The following is a 20,339-nucleotide window of genomic DNA, read 5'->3' on the forward strand; positions in this document are numbered from 1 at the left end:
GCGTGCTGGCCTTTAGTCACAGGAGTCCCGGGTTCGATTCCCGCCAGGGTCTGGAATTTTAACCGTAAACGGTTAATTTTGCTGGCACGAGGGCTCGATGTATGTGTAGTCATCATCAGTTCATCCTAATCACGACGCGCAGGTCGCCTACGGGAATCAAATCGAAAGACCTGCATCTGGCGAGCCAAACTTGTCCTCTGACACTCCCGGCACTAAAAGCCATTTCACTTCTTTATTTTTTAAATGCTTCTTTTTTATAATATTTCTAATTTATTGTAGGTTATTTCAAGACCCGTGCATGCTGTTCAAATTATTTGTCTTCTTCACTTTTATTTCGGAGGGGGTATGAACCACCCCCACCCCACCTAACCTCCCCCTCTGGGTACGGCTTTGCCTTCTCGGATAGTAGAATAAGCAAAACAGAAAAGAGAATCCAAACGAAAATTACGGGACGTATTTGGGAGAATGGCATAGGCCCTATACATACTATACGTGAACCTTTTCTTGAGCCCTGAGCTCCCTAGTGCTGAATCGGTAACCTCGGTTATCTTCGACATCCATATTGGCAACCTTTAAAACACAAACTATGCATCGCTGTGCGACATCTGGCGTACACTTTATGAACTAGTACTGATGTTGTTAACACAGCAAAGCCAAACTATATAATTCATGCTAAGAACAAGATTCGCATCGAGAAATGTTATATAATGTTAAATAATGTATGTGTGATATTTGTTGGTGTAAGATAATACATGTTTAGAAAATTCATAACGATCGATCATATTATCGATTCAATTCAGATTTTATTTCCATCCAGTTGGCAGTATTACCGGAACCGTCAGCACTCCCTCCTTACCCCTCACCCCGTAAAAATTGGGCTCAAGAAAAAGTTCGCGTTTAGTACGGAGACCAGAACAAGATTTGTATACAGTGTCCTCGAAGGTTCCAGTGTTTACAGACGGGACAGCACGCAAGACGAAGGAAAAGACGTCATATAAACATTGGTCGTAAACCCAGTATCTTCCGAGTTATGGTCGGCCATTGATCAGGATGTTCCAATAATTTACGGAGGCTCGTATCCAACAGAAGACGGAATGTGTAAACATTGGTCATAAACCTACTAACGTGTTACGATCTTATTAAGTTACATACTTTTTCACGAAACAAATGCGAAACCATTGTACGTAACCAATTGATGTAGTACATCGTGTGTTTGCAAGAACGGAACACACTAGGCAACGCACAATAGTCCGCTGTAGGCTATATCACAGACCGTACTGTTCTTGCGTTCAGGTAGGTTAGTTTTGCCAGGTGTATGGTAGTGCTTAAATGGTGCATGTTTTATCGCTACGTTTTTCTTTTCTGGCCTTACAGCACGAAATGGAGACCTATTATTCAACACGAGAAATAGACGATATGATTTTCTGTTACGGACTAGCAAACGGAAGCAACCTACGGACACGTAATCTGTATGTTGACAAATATCCAACACGCGGCACTCCATCTGTACGCTGTTCCAGCGTCTTTCGGAAACGGATCCTTTGCGCTTCGAACAAACGATCACGGCAGATCTCAAACAATTCGCACACCTGATGTGGAGGAAGGGGTATTAGAACATATGGCGCACAATCCTGGAACGATTGCCTGAAGAATATCCACAGCTGAAGGTATTACTAAAAGTCCTCCATAAACAGTTGCTCTATCCGTATCATGTGCAGCGCACTCAAGTTCTGCTGCCGCACGATCGGCCCGCCAGTTAGCACTTCTGCCAGTGCTTTCTCCTAACATGTGTCCTTGATCTACATTTCACAGCAAAGGATTTGTTTACAGACGAGGTGGGTTTCACGAGAGACGGTATCGTAAATTTTCATAATACACACCTATGGGCCGATGGAAACCCGTATGCAGAGGAAGAGACAACACCAGCACAAATGTAGTATCAACGTATGGGCAGGTATTCACAGGAACAGACTGACAGGTCGTTACATTCTATACAACAAATGTAATGGTCCTACGTATCGTGCCTTCCTTCTGGACCAATCGACCTGTGTCGCTGGATAATGTGCTACTACAGGAAAGACTGCTTATGTGGTACATGCATTATGGAGCACCAGCCCATTTTTATCATAGGATTAGACGACACCTAAAACGGGCTTTTCATGACCGATGGATTGGTCGGGAAGGGTCAATATCTTAGCCTGCCCGTTCAACCGACCTTAATACTTTCGTGTTTGATTTTGGGGAAACGTAAGGACCATGGTGTAGACAGTCCCTGTAAATTATTTGGATACACTACGAGAACTCTGTGTTCAATGCCTGTGATGCAATCCGCCAACTGCCACGGGTCTTCCAATGAATGCGTGATTCCATGCGATGTAGGGTGGAAAGCTACATTGCAATGTGGCGGTCACATCTCAAGCATATGTTGTGAAGAATACATCAAAGACATGGTAATCATTGATGGTAGTGGTAGAGGACCATAATTCCCAAGATATTTTGTTTCAGACCTATGTTTATGGGACCTTTCTTCCTGCTACCTCCTCCGTAAATATTGGAACGTTTTTTTCTCAAGGACACTCTGTAGAGCATCAGAAAAAATGTCTTTGGTCATCTGTACAGAATGGGCAAAGGCAAATGAACAAAAACACAATTTTGAACACTATGCAAATAAGAAACAAATTCATTTTTCAAAAGAAGCCGAAGATTATTTCGAACTACCGATAAAAAAGAACAAATCCAAATACATAAGAATTTAGGAAAGCAATATTTGAAGGTAAATTCCAGAGAAAGTAAAGAAGAAATAGGGCAGTAAACGGAAAACATCACCACCGAGAAAGGACTAATAAGTTTTGGGAAAACAAAACTATTTTATGTGATGCTAAGATGTCCTAATCAAATAATAATAATAATAATAATAATAATAATAATAATAATAATAATAATAATAATAATAATAATAATAATTGTACCGGGCGGTACACCTCCACGCCGCTAATTCAAACTTTGCGCCAGTTGAAACTCCCCTACTGGAGGAAGTCTGAACCTTATCTAATGTGTTAATTTTAAAGTTTCTCAGAAGATGTCACTACTTGGAAATTTTGAAGTTTCTGAACAGGGTCGTTTTCGATGTATTTTTGTTTTGCCTGTAGTAAGAAGTGTGAACATTCTCTTCCAGAGGACACTACTGAAGAACTACAATGGTGCAGCCTAGTGCGAAGTGAAAGAACTGTTTTTTTGGAGAAATTTTTATTTCAAAAGTTTGTTCCTTGTAAAATTTCTTTCTGTTATTAAGTTGGCTGTATAACCCTTTCTTTCCCCTTGTTTTGAATTTAGCCAATCCCGAATTTCTTTAATTAATTTATGACCAATCCGGTGTATCTTCTCCAAAGGGGATATGTTGCTTAACCCTAGCCAATAAAGTTTTTGTGGGAGGGTGTTCTCATTCCTGAAACGCCTTGAACTTTCCGCGAGAGTATATAAACTTTCGGGTCTCCGCGCCACTTCAGTAACATCTTTCAGTGTGTAAAGTACGTAGCAGGGGCGGGAAGCGCCTCTTTCTTCGGGCAGCAGTTCATCCACAAGGTAATGGCCTTATAACTTCTTTTCTTGCTAGCTCAGCAGTTTAACTCTCGGGGCAGGTCCGAAGCCTTTTCCATGTAACTTTCCTTAAAAATGTAAAGACACTCGGTGTCAATTCTTTCTGTTTTAACTACATATTGGGATAGAGAGTGCTTAACCCTCTCGAGCTCCCACTCATATTGCATTGAGGTGAACCTATTTTCACAACCTTTCTTCCTTAACGTAATGTAAATTGTTTCCTTCTAAAAGTCACCTCTTTAGTATGGGATTAGCCCTTGCATTAACGGCCTAGTGCCAAGTAGGTTTTAAACAAAGGTATTAGGAGTGCAGATCGCCTCCTCTCAAATTGGTATTTTAGAGGCCATGTAATTAACCTTTTCTCTCTTAATAGGCCTCAGTAGGTTGGGTATTTTACCCCTGTGTTTATGTCCTTAGACGACAGCTTGAAGGTGGAATTTGGTGTGGCCTTTGATAGGCTTGATCGTTGAGAGCGGTTTGCTCTTTTTGAAATTTGGTTCTGCGTGCCTCGAGGAGGCTTTACTGTGTAATTTGGAGCAAGTGCTCCTGGGCATGAATGGGGTTTTCTGCCCCTCTGTTGAAACTTGTTTTGTGGTAAAATTGGGCTAATTGCTCAAGAATTGTGAGTTCGGGGCTCGAAGCCCAAATCCTGTAAATACTGTAATTGTACTTTGTTGCCTTGCTACTCTGTACCTGCCATGCTTGTTATTTCTTGATTTTGAAAAGAAAATATAACCTTGTTAAATTTTATCTTAACGTTAATTTCGTATTTTGAGGCCCGTTCACCCCCGCACCTTCTTTCACCTCTGCTGTTCCACAGATACCTCGGAACAATAATAATAATAATAATAATAATAATAATAATAATAATAATAATCACTGTCGTAGTTACCCGGTATAAACTTCCAAAATTGGTCACTTAAGCACTGACCTCACACAGTGCCATCTGTTCTAGTTATTGCGAAGGTCAAGTTAGGGTTGGGAATACCGAAATAGTCAGCTGTTTCAAAACATTAGGAGCTTGAGGTGGAGTGTTTCGGTACACTGTGCCGGCACACTGAACTATAACTACTTGGAAGAGATCACTTCGCGAGACAACATGGCATGCTCCGCGTCAGCAGAACAGTGCCTGTACCGGACGAGCTGTGTGTAGTTACGGCCAGCGTAAAGCAGCACGAAACGTGAAAGAGCAGTCGGAACAGATACCACGGTTACAGCGACAGTACAGATGTTTCAAGTCTTCTACTACAGCTTTTCCCACATCTGTAAGGTCGTGGGTGCGAACTGTGCCCCACACACACACACACACACACACACACACACACACACACACACACACACACACACACACACACGTACGTATGTAAGTAAATAAGTTGGCCCGGTTTTACGGCCGAATGCCCTTCCTGACGCCAACCCTATATGGAGGGATGTAATCACGATTGCGTGTTTCTGTGGTGGTTGGTAGTGTAGTGTGTTGTCTGAAAATGAAGCGGGAAGTGTCTCCAGGTCACAATAATTAATCAGACGCGATGAAAATCTCCGACAGGGCCAGGAATCGAACCCGGGACCTTCTGAACCGAAGGCCTCAACGCTGACCATTCAGCCAATGAGTCAGACTGCAGGTTTTTAAAAGTAACTATTCCAATTATATTTTCACCAGTTGAAATGTATCGGACTATATTGTGAGCAATTAGAGCCAGGATAAAGCTTCACGGCACGTGAAAAATCAATCGGAACTCCGGAATATGTACCCCCATCACCACAAAAAATGTTTAAGTGTTGCTTTAGGATAAGAATGTTTTCATTCATTCTGAAATACACCTGTCGCAATTAGTCAGTAGATATGTTTACAAATATCACACACAGAACTCAGGTGTGACGTTCTGCAAAGTTTGATGTTTGTTGTTTAAAGAGCTAGGTCGTCGGCCCTCTGCAAAGTTTAGTCTTTTGTACGGTACGCAATATGTTTCTAGGCTTCAGTGAAAACACTCTAGCAGAAGAGTTGAAAACAAAACAGAACACATTAAGTGATTCGCTTGTGCCGAAGGCCAGTGGCCGGTGCAGCGGGACTCGTAGAACAAAGAGGATATGACAGAGCCCAGAAAACTCCAGGGCGGAGGGCAGTGCATAGTGGCGCTTTGGACGAGACAGCGAGTCACTGTCTCGGTCTCTCTTGAGAAAGTTTCGAAACAACTGACATTCGATGTTCCGAAACAACGGTAGATAATTGTGCGCCGGCACAGTGTTGCGAACCAGGACATAGTGACCAACCCTAGGCCAAGTGACATTTGTGATACGTGAACCAATTAATGCGCATGCGTATCTTACGGAGACTTGGAAGCAAAGCGGCATTGTCACAGCCTTCTCATCACTGTGTGTTATTTTGTGAAGTGACAAGTGGCTGACGTCCACGTGGTTATAATCACGATATCAACATCCGCGTACAACTACAAGCTTCCTTGCTTGCTTACTTACCCTGGCTCTGATAATAATACGAACACATACATCCTGGAATAATATTAACGTACACGTTAACTTGTTTACCAGCGGAGAACTAGGATAAGATAAGAAACTGAAAGAATAAGAATCTCACACCTTCCTCAAACCTTTGCCTATTGCTAGAATTCTGCTCGGTCATTGGAGCCTCGTACCGACGTGCCCTTGACCAGAAGCGGGTTGAAATCCAGTCTAAAGCAACCTAATGTACGTGTGTGCTCGACCAGGCCGATGACAATGAAACTTGGTAGGATCAGTGAATCATTGATCGGTGTTTAGGGGTGTCACTCAGGTAGCCGATTCCCTATCAGTTGTTTAACTAGTCCTTTAACTCTGCACTAGGCGCGTCCTAAAAGTGACATCGGTGCTCGCGTCGTATCTGGGAGATGCACAAATTCAGTCCATCTACATAATCCCTATATAATTTGTGGAAGATAGAAACCAACATAAAATGCACTTTAAGGTTTATTTAAAACATATCCATTGAAATATTGAGAAAGGACATTAGCATATATGAAACAATTAAACGAATTATCTGATTGTTCTTTTTACAGTCTTCAAGAACCTGATATAGTAATGTTACTGATTAGTCAAACAACTCGCTGAATACAATACAGTTTTACAGGTCATATTAATCTTCAATCTCAATTTCAAAAGATCTCTAGCTGCAAGTATCAGCACAAACAATGAGCTAATCCACAGCAAATCAAACACAATAGAGATAAACATGAACACTTACAATTTACTCGCATCGTATCTGAGAGATAACTGCCAGTAGTATGGGGTATTACTTTGTATTGCATGAAGGTCACAGCACTACTAGACGTCGCCACTTTCAGTACAGGAAGCTAGCAGGGGAAATGGGCTTCTAGCCTCAAGCAAGCTCAAGTTACAGCAAATAATCACCGCCGTGAATCTCTCAGATAATGAAAAACTACAGCCTGTTTTCCAGTCATTTGACAGGGTCAGGAATGGAATGAATGAATGAATGAAGCCCCCATCTTGCGGCGAGGATAGGAATTGTACCGGCTGCGGAGGCCTATCGCACTTCTCTGGGGCAACGATTAATGACTGGCAGATGAAATTAAATTATATCGGAGTGTGTTGTTGGAATGAAAGATAACGGGGAAAACCGGAGTACCCGGAGAAAAACCTGTCCCGCCTCCACTTTGTCCAGAACAAACCACAATGGAGTGACCGGGATATGAACCACGGAACCCAGCGGTGAGAGGGCGACCCGCTGCTGGCGGAGCCATGGAGGCTCTTACCTCTGATAACACGCGACTAATGCAGTGCTAAGTGAGTTCAAAGAACTTGGAAATTATTACAGTCCCTAGCTCCTCTTCCTGTAAATGACATTTGCCTCCAATTTGTACTCTTCAGTTCCAACTTTATCTCGTACTATGATCTTTTCAATCTTCAAAAGCTCCACCCAGGCTTATTCTTCTATCACTGTCCCTCCACGCCATCGCTCCAATGACAGCTCGGAACATACCGCTTAGTCGAGCAGCTCGTCTCCTTACTTCCAAGTCTTCATAGCCCAACGCTTGATAACATTTCCATAAGGCTACTGTTTTGTCGGGAATCACCCGCAACAAACCGTGCTGCTTACATTTAGAACTTTTCCAGTTCACGTATCAGGTAAACCTGGTGCGGGTCCCATACATTGGAACCATACTCTAATTGGAATCTTACCAGAGACTTGTGTATACACCCGGCCCACAGTCAAAACATTCTCCTACGCATTATCGTCGATCCTCAAAGGGTGGAAGTCTAGTTGCGCCCCTGTTCAGTGGGGTAGTTTTCTCTACTTGTTAATGTTCGACCGCTCATTTTTATTTGAATGTCATTAATATTAAGTATCAAAATGACATTTTCATCTCAAGTAAAGACAGTTATTGAAATGATTAGATCCCCACGTAATAATTACCATAACGTCTGAATTAAAACGTATTTTTAACAGACATGAAATAAGGTTCAAACATTTGATTACGTCATTACTTAATCACTAAACCTAGTCTAATGTAGTTTTGAGTACGGACTGGACACTGAATTTAAAACTTATTTTAACTGTATATATTTAAATTATCCCCAGTAGTCACAACTTTTGGAAGAGTTGCATGGGGGCAATTTGACCCTCACTCCGAGTTGAGCATGGGGCCAACTCATCCGGCCTTTTTATGAACATCACTAACCGTGTACCCAACTCAAATCCACCTATACGTCCGCTCCTTTACATGCTTACTACAACCCCTGAACACTTCCATAATCATTATGAAGAGATCTGCAACCTTTATTTAAACCCTCCTTAATGTGGTTACCCTAATGAAGATCTTTACTTTCATTTTTTTATTTTATTGTTTGCTATTTGCTTTACGTTGCACCGACACAGATAGGTCTTATGGCGTCGATTGGATAGGAAAGGCTTAGGAATGGAAAGGAAGTGCCAGTGGCCTTAATTAAGGTACAGCCCCAGCATTTGCTTGCTGTGAAAATGGGGAAATCACGGAAAACCATCTTCAGTGCTGTCGACAGTGTGGTCGAACTCACTATCTTCCGGATGCAAGCTCACAGCTGTGCGCGCCTAACCGCACGGCCAACTCGCCCGGTTTTACTTATATTAACCCCTAATTATTTACTGTGATCTCCGTGAGGTACATTTCCCCTATCAACACATTAATTAAAACTGAGAGGATTTTTCCTCAAATGGTAATAGCTATTTACGGTATGGATATCTAGGTGCTTTGAAGTGTAATGGATTTAAACCAATATTTTTAAAGTTAATTAGATTTGATTGTCATCTCTCCTACTTGTTCCCCACTGTGGCTTCACTTGTTTTCCGGCAGTCATTTTCATAGTTAAGTTATATGTAAGGTGACAGTGCTGTAAAGTAAACCATTTCAACACTCTTAACGTGTTAAGAGTTTGACACCAAGTAGATAAGATAATATTTATTTTCATACTACAACGTAACTGGCTTCTTATCGTATTCAAAAAGAGTATGGAAAATGACACCTTACCATACTGTTACTACTTTTCGCATGTTTTTATTAGTAATCGTCTCTGATTGGTTGAACTCCGCTTCATAGTAATGTAAACACGGATAGTCGGAGAGATTATGAATCAGCCAACATCAAACTTAACAGGGGCGAATGCTGGTCATGAAAGTCAGGCTTGCTCTTTCATTCGTGAAAGTTGGTGGGGTGGGACATGCATAGTTCTGAATGAATAAAATTAATAAACCCAAAAATCGCTAAATCACATGAACATTTTAATCATGCATTCAAACTGGTTACGTCACACCTTCAAGAATGGCCAAAAGAATAACAATCAGACACATTTTATAATTATTGACAAATCATGACAAGCCAGTGATTATATAATTTAAAGAAGTAAACGTCAAACTATGTACACAGAAAAACTGCAACTATTTATTAGATCTTCCTACTTGAAAACAAACTCTACTCTGCGACTTCTCTTTACAAAACCATCAATAACTTCATCATAGAAAGAGGACTGTAATCTAATTTTTGCAAGCAATCCTTTTTCAATCGACAACATAGCTGAGATACAGAGAACGAACGTACATATTCTCTGTTTTTCTCCCTGTGCTGTGTCTTTAAATCTGGCAGCGCCGGACAGGGCCTACCATTCTTAATAATGTCTGTTTTCTCTTGGATAGTCCTCCGAGAAAATAGATTTGATAACAAGCTGTCAATAATGCACGGTTCGGAACCCATTGCAGCACGTCAAATCATTCAGAATAGATGATCAGGAACTTACAGTACACTACTCAACGACACAACACACTATATATGTAGCTCTCAGACCAGAGCTTCCAACTACACATTACAAACGTGACAGCATGCAACCGGCCTTGGAGAGAAGAAACCTGCGCGCGCATACATTTCTCGCTATGTCGACAGCTCCGCTGAAGCTCCTAAGATACGAGCAAGCCTCGCTGGACTCGCAACATGCGATTTGTATAATGCAGATCTATTACAGATACGGTACATATTGTAATTTTTTAAACTCGCCTGCTTTAGAAAAATATTGCGCGTGCGCAGCAAGCGTAGCATGCTCGGAGAAATCGCCCCTGAAACTTAACCTTGCTGAATTGTTTCTCTGCCTTATTGGGGCAGTGTGGTCTCAATGGAGTCTCTGCTATTGCGGTTCCATATGAGGAACATATTTTCAAAACGTCCTTTCTCCACATTTTGAGGAAATTGACTTATGGGTACCTTGATAATGTCCATCTCTTTCTCCGTGAAATGGTGATGAGTTTTTTTTAGGCAGAATGTCCTTTTTATAAGCACAAAACACGGTTAAATATGAACTATGTTTCCAAAGAGTCTCTTCTCCACAGCAATATGGCTGACAGGAGTGCATCACAATTATGTTTACAAAATGTCTCTTCTCCTCTATACTGCATAACAAGGACTGCCATTATTGTTTCAAAGCTTTCTCTTATCCTCCAATACAACTAGATATAAAGGCAATGAAAAACGAGCATTCTATGCAATTTCATTGCAAATATGGTGATAATTGTGTAGTGGTAACATTGTTGCATGACTGTTAGATTTAGAAAAACAATTGAACTACAGGTTATGGTGTAATAATACATTCAAGTCCTTGTACTTCGTGTGCGTTTTTTGCCTAGTTTTGTGCTTTTACGTATATTGTGTGGTATATTTAATAAGTTTGGACATACTTTTTGTCAGGTGTTTACTGTTACATTCGTTTCCACGCAAAATAATGGCAGAAAAACAGTCAAATGAAGATAGTGTGAAAAACATTGTAGTAGTTCCTGCTCCCTTGAGAAAAGGGAGAAAACGTACTAGGAATGAGGAGGAGTGTAGGAAAAATATAGAAACGAAAACTCTATGCTCAGAAGAGACTACCACAGATGCTGAAGTGTACGCATGTCAGCAGTGTTTTGAAGTGTAAAGAGTTATCTATGCAGGATGTTCAAATGTATTTCCAAAACGTCTCTTATCCTTTTTATATTTCCAAAATGTTCCTTCTCCAACACATTTGTATTAATATCTAATTAACGGTATGGTATTAAGTGCATTCTTTGATTGTGGAGAATTATGGAATGTATAACAATTAGCTAGAAGAATGTTTGAAAGAGTCAAACTCAAAATTACATTTTCTATTCGTTTTTTCTCCGTTCTGTAAACTAAAAGCTGCTGGAGAAAGGGCATTTTGGAAATATGCTCCTCATATACGGACTTTCATCATCACTACGCACCAGACCTCGTAGGGACTGGTCGAATAACGGGAACATAACGCAGAAGATTAAAGGCCGACACTACGCTGCTCATCAATCTCGGATACCAACGCGACCCTGGTTTAACAAATCACGTCTTGGTAGGAGACACCTTATTCGTCCCTCATACGCATCAGACTCGGTCATGGTTACTACCCAAGTCAATCATCGGATTACAGTAGTGGATTTTCCCATGTGCGGCGAGGTCCAAGAGGAAATTGCCGATCTTAATCACATCATTCTCGTTTGCAGGAAATATCGTCATGCACAAAGAGTGTTACATGAAAAACTGGCTCTCATCCATGTCCCTTTTCCTAAAAGTATAATCTATTTATTAAGAGTTTACTAAAACAGCTTTGGCAAATCCGTCCGTCCGTTCTACTGCACTGATTTGCTTCACTTCTGTTTTGTTCTCTCCGGAATCACCTGCCGGTAAATCATGAGGCATTGCTAGGTCTCTAAGTTTAGCCAACTTGAGTAATCATAAAATCAAATCATTAAATGATCACTCCAATAATTGCAGGCGAAGGCTTACCCTAACCCGCTATACATTCTGTACTTAGCAGGTTGGTAAGCGACTAACACTTTCACTGATATTCTGATATATGTATCTTCATCCTTAGTAATGTCATTGCATGCAGCAATGTTTGATTACTAGCTGTCAAGCCAGAGAGTGTGCACTTCCTCTATTGATGGAAGAATACTATTATCTGCTAGATACTCCTTGATTCTGATCTTCTCCAGCTTCTAAATATACTCAACAGCTGGCAGGACGTTCCTAATGACTTACATGCTGCTAAATACAGTAGAGACAATACGCGACACTCAGCGAGATATCGAGGGACAGCTATTAGAGCTCTCGCAAGCGGATTGATCTGAGAACTACTGATTCTGTCATAAGAGCACGTGTACTTGTGTGTGAAGTTTTTGGTGTAATTTATGCGTTTTCAGTGAGTTGACATAATTAAATAGTAGCGTGTGTCATTCTTTGATATTTCCTCTCAACATGAGGGGAAAGGTATGTGCTGTGTTTGGCTGCAGTAACTATGAAGTAGAGAAGAATGCGCGGTCTTTCTTCCGGTTCCCTCGTGACAAGAAAATGTAAGTAATATTCTGTTCGCATATATATATTCTTCCAGAGACAGATTTTTATAGTACTTCCATATTCTTCTGACCTTCTCGACCCATATTTTAACTGGCTTAAAATATAATACACATATTTTACTGTATAGTGCAGCAGTTAACCTTCAATACCGATGTGTTGTTGTAGGTGTGATTTGTGGGTTTTGCAATGTCACAGAAGTGATTTGGATAAGGTCTACAAGAAAGGAGGGATGATACGCTTATGTAAGAATTATAAGATCTGTTCAGATCATTTCCAGGCCAGCGACTTTACAAATCCTCGACTATACAGCTAAGGGTATGTTACATTTTTACTCTAATTGTACGTAAATATTCCTCAAAGCATCACTGTCGACAACATTTTCATACTTTTCTTTCTTTTATCCCTCTTCTCAGATTAAATCCGGGATTTTATAGGTTTTCTTTCTGTTAGTAGGCTTCATGTTAAGAGGAAAATGTCCAGCTTTTAAATGTTAATTCATTGCATCATGTGTGTAAGGAATATACCGATATTTTTATTGACAAGTGTCCTAATGTGATGATAAAATGTTTTTTAAATGAGAAAAAGGACAAATCTAACCGTAAAAGTTCAGGCAGAAATTCTAAAGCAAAAAAAAGTAATGCATAAATGAAAGATAAAGCAATTTCACACCAGTCCATTTCACTTCTTGTTTATATGTCTATTTTCAGTCTTTGAATAATAACCTTTTAAATAATTCTTAATTCATTTATCCAGAATTGCTTTAGCAACTTCGAAGTTAATATCTCAATAACACTTTCTTTCCAGACGTAATTTATTTATCCGTTTTCGTATATGCATTTCCATTGCTATTTGAATTTAGTGCGACTTTTCAGGTCAAGTCACTAGGAGCGCCACCGTCGAATTGTCTCCCATTTTAACAAGGCTAAATCCGTTAAGTGTCGCGTATTGTCTCTACTGTATTTGATGCTGCTAAGTGAAACCAGTCTACGTACGTACAGACGGGAGGGTGTCAAGTCGACCGGCCTTCTGTATGACCATTAATAAAGCGCAGGGACAAACTCTTGGAAAAAGTGGGTAGTCTACTTAACCGAATCAGTATTCAGTCACTGCCAATTGTATGTTGCACTATCTCGGGAAAGTTCGTTTGAAAATGTAAAGATCCGGATACGGCCGAATGGTCGAAGCACAGAGAATATTGTATGGAAACAAGTGTAAGAAACTATATTGCGGTTATTATGTACAGGTATTAAATGTTCATGAAAGTACTGAAAAGGGCAGGCAAAACTACATGACTAAGACAGGCATATCAAGACGAGTTATCTGGATAAGGAATGCTCCGGTCCACTAGTATGTGTATTAAGATGATCTGATAACATTTAGCAACAGTTGCCCAGTTTTTACATTTGACTGATCTGAAGATCTAAATCAGGCAGGCATTTGCCGCCGAAGATTCTCTTTGCGTGCTACTGTGAAGTGAATAAAACGAGGTTTGTTTTTCCTGTGGCATTGAGATATTTCATCTGTTGCCTGTATTTTGGCTACAGTGTTTTATGCAATTCTACGTGATATTTTGCTGGCTGCATGGCTACTTGCCGAATGCCAAATTAAAAAAGACTCGGTAAGTGCTTTTTCCACGCATCTGGTCTCCATCTCCAATTTATATCCTACGATTTTCCCTTTCATATCCTGCCATTCATTCCGACCACCCTGTTCATGATCAAGCTTGCATACGGTAATTTTTATCAGTTACCACTGATCTGCATTTAGGGCAGTAACCCAGGTGTCATATTCCCTATCAGTCGTTTACCTAGTCTTTTCTTAAGGGGGAGGTGCATCATTCGCTAGAGAATATTTAAAGAAATGCAGTATATTTGTTTATTTCTGCAGCCCATGATTTTAAAAATGAACATTTGCAGGTTTAATGTTTACTACTAACATCCACGATCCTACTACGGTGGCGTAGCAGGAGGAGAGGTGATACTCCCACGAGGCGCGTCCCAGGTGGAGGATAGAGGATCCTAACCGGCGGACTTGAGCGAAATAAAACGGCTCTCGCGGACCAATCACACAACCCCCTGTGGGTGGGAGACGCAGACGTATAAACCCGCGGTATCCCCTACCTGTCGTAAGGGGCGACCAAGGAATGATCGAGTTAGTGCCATGAGACTACTTGTAATTAGTACCATCACGCGGGGAACACCATGGGTCGCCTTTACTTGCGAATAGTACCCCTATGTTAGGTACACAATAGGCTTGTGATTAGTACCACTACGTGCGGAACACCACGGGCTTGCGTTGCTTATAATTAGTACCCACTATGTGAGGAACACCACGAGATAGTACGTTTCCCTGTCATCAGTAAACCTATGTGAGGAACACCATAGGTTAGCGTTGCTGGTAAGTACCGCCGGAATGTGCGAAACACCATAGGTCTGCGTTACATGTGCGTATTACATTATCTGTGAGTAGTACCATAATGTGTGTGTGGAATACCGCGAATCTACGCTACTTCTGATTAGTATGGCAACATGACACATGCCATGGTTCTACTTTACTAGCTATAAGTACCATTATGAAGGGCCGATGACCTGGATTTTGGACCCCTTTAGACAACAAGCATTATCGATTCAGGATTGTGCTGTAGAAGCAGTCCGTTGGTCAGTAATACTATTGTTTTACGTTAGTTTCTGGGAATATAGGGCGTTGCGGGTCGGATTCACTGATTGTTTTAAATTCATATTCATCTATTCATTCTTCATCACGTTTTGAATTCTGGTCAGTGGGTGATTTTAGACTTTTAAATTGTCATTACATTTCGTCTCATTTCGTACCATTTTTGAGGGCCTCCGTGGCTCAGGCGGCACCGTGCCGGCCTCTCACCGCTGGGTTCCGTGGTTCGAATCCCAGTCACTCCATGTGAGATTTGTGCTGGACAAAGTGGAGGCGGGACAGATTTTTCTCTAAGTACTCCAGTTTTCCCTGCCATATTTAAGTCCAGCAACACTCTCCAAAATCATTTACTTTCAGCTTTCATTCATTAATCATTGCTTCAGAGGAGTGCGACAGGCGGCAACCGGAACAATTCCTATCCTCGCCGCTAGATGGGGGCTTCATTCATTCAATTCCGGGCCCGGTCGAATGACTGGAAAGAGGCTGTGGATTTTAATTTATTTTCACGGGCCGATGACCTAGATGTTAGGCCCCTTTAAAAAACAAGCTTCATACTACTACTAACATATGGAGACAGTCTAAGATTTTAAAAAAAAGTTATCCACTTGTCATCAGTACACTGTTTAACATCCTGGTGTAATTTGTGCAGTCGGGCAGCTTTTACACAATAATTACCCCAATTATTTATTTATATTTTTCTTTTGTATTTCTTGTAAGACCCACGTCTACAACATACACTAGAATCTGTCATGGCACTGTAAACAATATTTATTTTCAATGTTTAAATAAAACTAAATATTTGAATTTTGTTGAAAAATGTTTTAAAAATAATTGCACATGTTATGTAAAAGATCCTAATTTATATTGTTCATATGATTAAAGTTCGCAGTCATGCAAAATTATATTTGATTAGTTTAAGAACTAAGGGAGTTAAGATGAAAACGCTGTGTAAAAAAAAAAAAAAAAAAACTACAACTACTTCAGAAAATGAATTATACACATCCAACCCAATGGTATGTGTATTAAAATTCTCTTTCTGCATACACAGAGCCCTCTTTCAGGTTCATTTTGGCCTCATACTCCAACCTCAAGTCTCTTCTTACATTTCCTTGCTTCTTTTGTAGTCTCCAGAACCCATTAATTTGCCGAAAGTATGCGTTTCTCATCTTTTCTTGAAGAAACTGGGAACAATATGTCGCAACTCTTGAAAGAAAAATGAAAAATAAAAACACGGAAGTTCCTCCCAATATATTCTTTCTTTCTTTCTTTCTTTCTTTCTTTCTTTCTTTCTTAATCTGTTTTCCTTCAGCCTCAGCGAGGGATCCCATCTCTACCGCCTCAAGGGCAGTGTCCTGCAACGTGAGGTTTTGGGTCGGGTGATACAACTGGGAAAGAGGACCAGTACCGCGCCCAGGTGGCCTCACTTGCAATGATGAACAGGGGCCTTGTATGAGGGGATGGGAAGATCGGAAGGGATAGACAAGGAAGTGGGAAGGAAGCGGCCTTGGTCTTAAGTTAGCTGCAATCCCGGCATTTACCTGGAGAATTGGGAGTCCAACGGGAAACCACTTCGAGGTTGGTTGAGGTGGGAATCGAATACCCCTCTACTCAGCTGACCTCCCGAGTCTGCGTGATCCCGTACCAATCCTCGTACCACTTTTCCAAATTTCGTGTCAGAGCCGGGAATCGAACCCGGGCTTGCAGGGGGTGTCGGCTAATCACACTAACCAGTACATCATAGAGGCATATATCCTTACTGAAACCCCTAAATACCGAGCTCGATAGCTGCAGTCGCTTAAGCGCCGCCAGTATCCAGTATTCGGGAGATGGTAGGTTCGAGCTCCACTCTCGGCGGCTCTGAAGATGGTTTTCCGTGGTTTCCCATTTTCACACCAGGCAAATGCCGGGGCTGTACCTTGAGGCCACGACCGCTTCCTTCCCATTGCTATCCCATCGTCGCCATAAGACCTATCTGTGTCGGTGCGACGTAAAGCAGCTTGGAAAAAAAAGAAAAACCTAAATATTCTCATAACTGTGAAGAGAGTTGTAACCGCCCTTAAACGCAAAAGGAATACAGCTATTAATTGCTGTAATTAAGTTTGTAATTGATCCATCCGTTTTATTATTATTATTATTATTATTATTATTATTATTATTATTATTATTATTATTATTATTATTAGTAGTAGTATTATTGTTGAATATAATTCGCAATTTTATAATTGGGTTTGAGCTTCTTCGGTACAATGTACATGGAAGAAGTACTATTTAGTACATACGGACATATGCTTCTTACATATCGGTATATACTTAACATTGTTGACAAATTAACTTGACAGATATTTATGAGATTTACTATATATAAACGGCCACAATTATTAGTGGCGATTTTCATTAGTCCTCTGTGTATGGTGGATGGTTCATGCCAATAAACTTTCTTACTATATGGCAAGTGGCCAGGATTGCTGCTTTTTGTAATTCTCTGTAAATGAGAAGGTGGAGATCAAAGGCTTCAATGCTCCTGTGCAGTGTCTTTGGTATAATACCATTACATCCAATCACTACTGGAATTATAACATTGAGTTTCCACATAGTTTTTATCTCTGTGGCCAGATCTGTGTATTGGGAAATCTTCTCTGTATGTGTTGATTGAAGGTTGTGAGTATTAGGGCATGCTATGTCAATTATGAAGCAGATTTTCTTGTTTTTATCTACAAAACTTATATCTGGTCTATTGCAGGTAATAGTTTTATCAGTGATGATACTTCTATCCCAGTAAATTTTGTAATTTTCACTTTCCAAGACTGATAGGGGTTTATACTTCCAATATGTTGTGGTACAATGGATTAGGTTATTTTGTTGGGCTAATTTCTGGTGAATGATTTTTGCAATTTGGTCATGTCTGTACTTGTAGTCTCTGTTTGCCATTAATTGACAACCTGAGGTTATGTGCTGGATGGTTTCTGGAGAGGTATTACATCGTCGGCACAGGTCTGAATAGACAGACGGATCATGTAGTATATGCTTTCTGTAGTTCCTTGTGGCAATGACTTGATCTTGTATGGCGAACATGAAGCTCTCTGTTTCTGGGTATATATCCGAATTTGTCAGCCACTCATGCGACGCTTCTTCGTCGATATATGGCTGATTTAACTCATTATTATTATTATTATTATTATTATTATTATTAAACGGGAGAAAATGGCTGCGGCTTTTCGTAGGACATATCCTATATACAAGAAGAAAACCATCTCCAGACGAGCTAAACTAAGGCACTACAATACAGTGAATGCCTCCAAATGACAGGAAAAGCGGGACTGAGAGAAGCTGAGAAATTTGAAAGAAAGATCCTTCGCAAAATAATGGGTCCAAAGATTGTGGATGGACAGTATAGGCTGCGAGGAAGGGAAGAACTTTACCGAGACAATGGAAGGCTAACTGAGTCCATGAGAAAACGGAGACTAAAATTCTATGGGCATTTATTTAGAATGGATGAGAAGAGACTAACGAAAAGGATTTTCACAATACTAGACAGCAGACCTAAAGTGTCGGACAAATGGTTCAGGGAGGTGAGAAAGGATCTCAGACAGGTGGGACTAAATTCGGAAGACATCTCAAACCGAACAAAGTTTAGGTCAGTGATCGACAGATTTCAGGGATTCCATGACGAACCAAAACTTAACCGTGGGTGGACGGACGAAAGAAGACAGGCTGCCAGAGAGAGGATGCTGAAGTTCTGGGCTGTGAGGAAGGCTTCCAGAAACATGTAATTGTTACCTAACGTGGTCTCTAATGGCCGTAAACGAATATATATATTAAACTCTAGTATCGATTCTCTTCAAACAGTTCTCTTATGAATCACACTAAGGAATGGGGAGTGAGGTAGTTTCCACTTGCTTTCCTCGTCGAGCCAGACTGTGTTATTTCGTATCAGTCTACCAAGTCGATCGAAATGCGCACACCATAGGTGATAGCGGAACGTATGAATCTGTACCTTTGACTTTGAATGCGGTACCCTACCAGGATCGGAATGTGAGTCGGAGCGGTTATTTTCTTTTCATTTCGCATTTAGTTTCATGAACTCTTTTAAGAAGTTTAGTTCATCAGAACTGATAAGACTGGACTTCAGTCGAATGTCTGATACGGCTTGATGTTATTGATAACTCCAGTGACAGGGCTCCTTGTTAACGTCACGTTCGCATTTCCGATGCATTCTGCTATTTACTGAGAAAGTCATTAGCTAATCTGACTGAGGCGCTGTGCTGGTATAGTTTGAACCCTACAATCACTTGATCATTGGACAATGACTTACAGTAAGGTGAATACAAAGTCCATACTGGAACCTAGATATCTCAGGTATGTGGAGGACTTATTAAACTGAAGACTTCTGCAGGGAGCTGATCTCGCTCGTGGTCTTGGTAAGTTTGTCGTTTGATGAGCGGAAAGCTGACAGTGGATGAAATATCTTTCTTCGTCTCGGTAATAGAGGACAAAGTGTGAGCTATATCTGTTATAGTATTTTTATACTGTCTTATCCTAAACCCTTCCGACTAATAAGTGTTTTTTTTTTTGCTAGGGTCTTTACGTCGCGCCGACACAGATAGGTCTTATGGCGACGATGGGATAGGAAAGGCATAGGAGTTGGAAGGAAGCGGCCGTGGCCTTAATTAAGGTACAGCCCCAGCATTTGCCTGGTGTGAAAATGGGAAACCACGGAAAAGTGGGGTTTTAGGAGCCGCAATTTTTTTTAAATGACTCGTATGTGAGAACGGTATCTGTTGCATATTTATACTTCTCGTTGTCACATTTACGAGGGCTGTAAATATAGTTGTGGTAAGGTAGTCCAGGCCGGTAGTAACGATTAGGGGGGGGGGGAGGGGGGCAGTCGCCCCCTTACTTCTTGGAAAAAATGTTACATTTTTATTCCATTTTAGCCGATTAGGAATTAGTAATAAAAAGCAATGTGTACAAGCCCTGTTGTCTTATCAGCTAATTCTTTCCTTTATTTTCTTTAATTATTTACTAAATTAGCGGAAATACGCACAAAATGCCGTTCGACCCGTCTAACAGATTTGTATAGCGCTACACCAAGTAGTGAATACTTTGCATGTGCTGTGAGGAAGGGCAGCAGGGGTATACTATTTTCGCTAAGGTCATGGACATTGAGGTTTAATTCACCCGCTTACCGCGCGCATT

General features: G+C 40.8%; 1 protein-coding gene across 2 annotated transcripts in view; it reads left to right on the forward strand.

Annotated features, from left to right (window-relative positions):
- LOC136865979 (1-acyl-sn-glycerol-3-phosphate acyltransferase beta) overlaps positions 1-20,339 on the forward strand; it is a 301,468-nt gene that overhangs the window by 114,860 nt on the left and 166,269 nt on the right. The window contains exon 1 of one of the 2 annotated variants that reach the window (XM_067142563.2): positions 19,432-19,561. The exons of the other annotated variant lie outside the window; for it this stretch is intronic. The gene's annotated coding sequence lies outside the window, so the exon portion shown is untranslated. Of the gene's footprint in view, positions 1-19,431; positions 19,562-20,339 lie in introns of those variants that run through there. 2 annotated transcript variants of the gene reach the window in all.

The sequence above is a fragment of the Anabrus simplex genome, chromosome 3 (genome assembly GCF_040414725.1).
Source record: "Anabrus simplex isolate iqAnaSimp1 chromosome 3, ASM4041472v1, whole genome shotgun sequence".
In the NCBI taxonomy this organism is placed as follows: domain Eukaryota; kingdom Metazoa; phylum Arthropoda; class Insecta; order Orthoptera; family Tettigoniidae; genus Anabrus; species Anabrus simplex.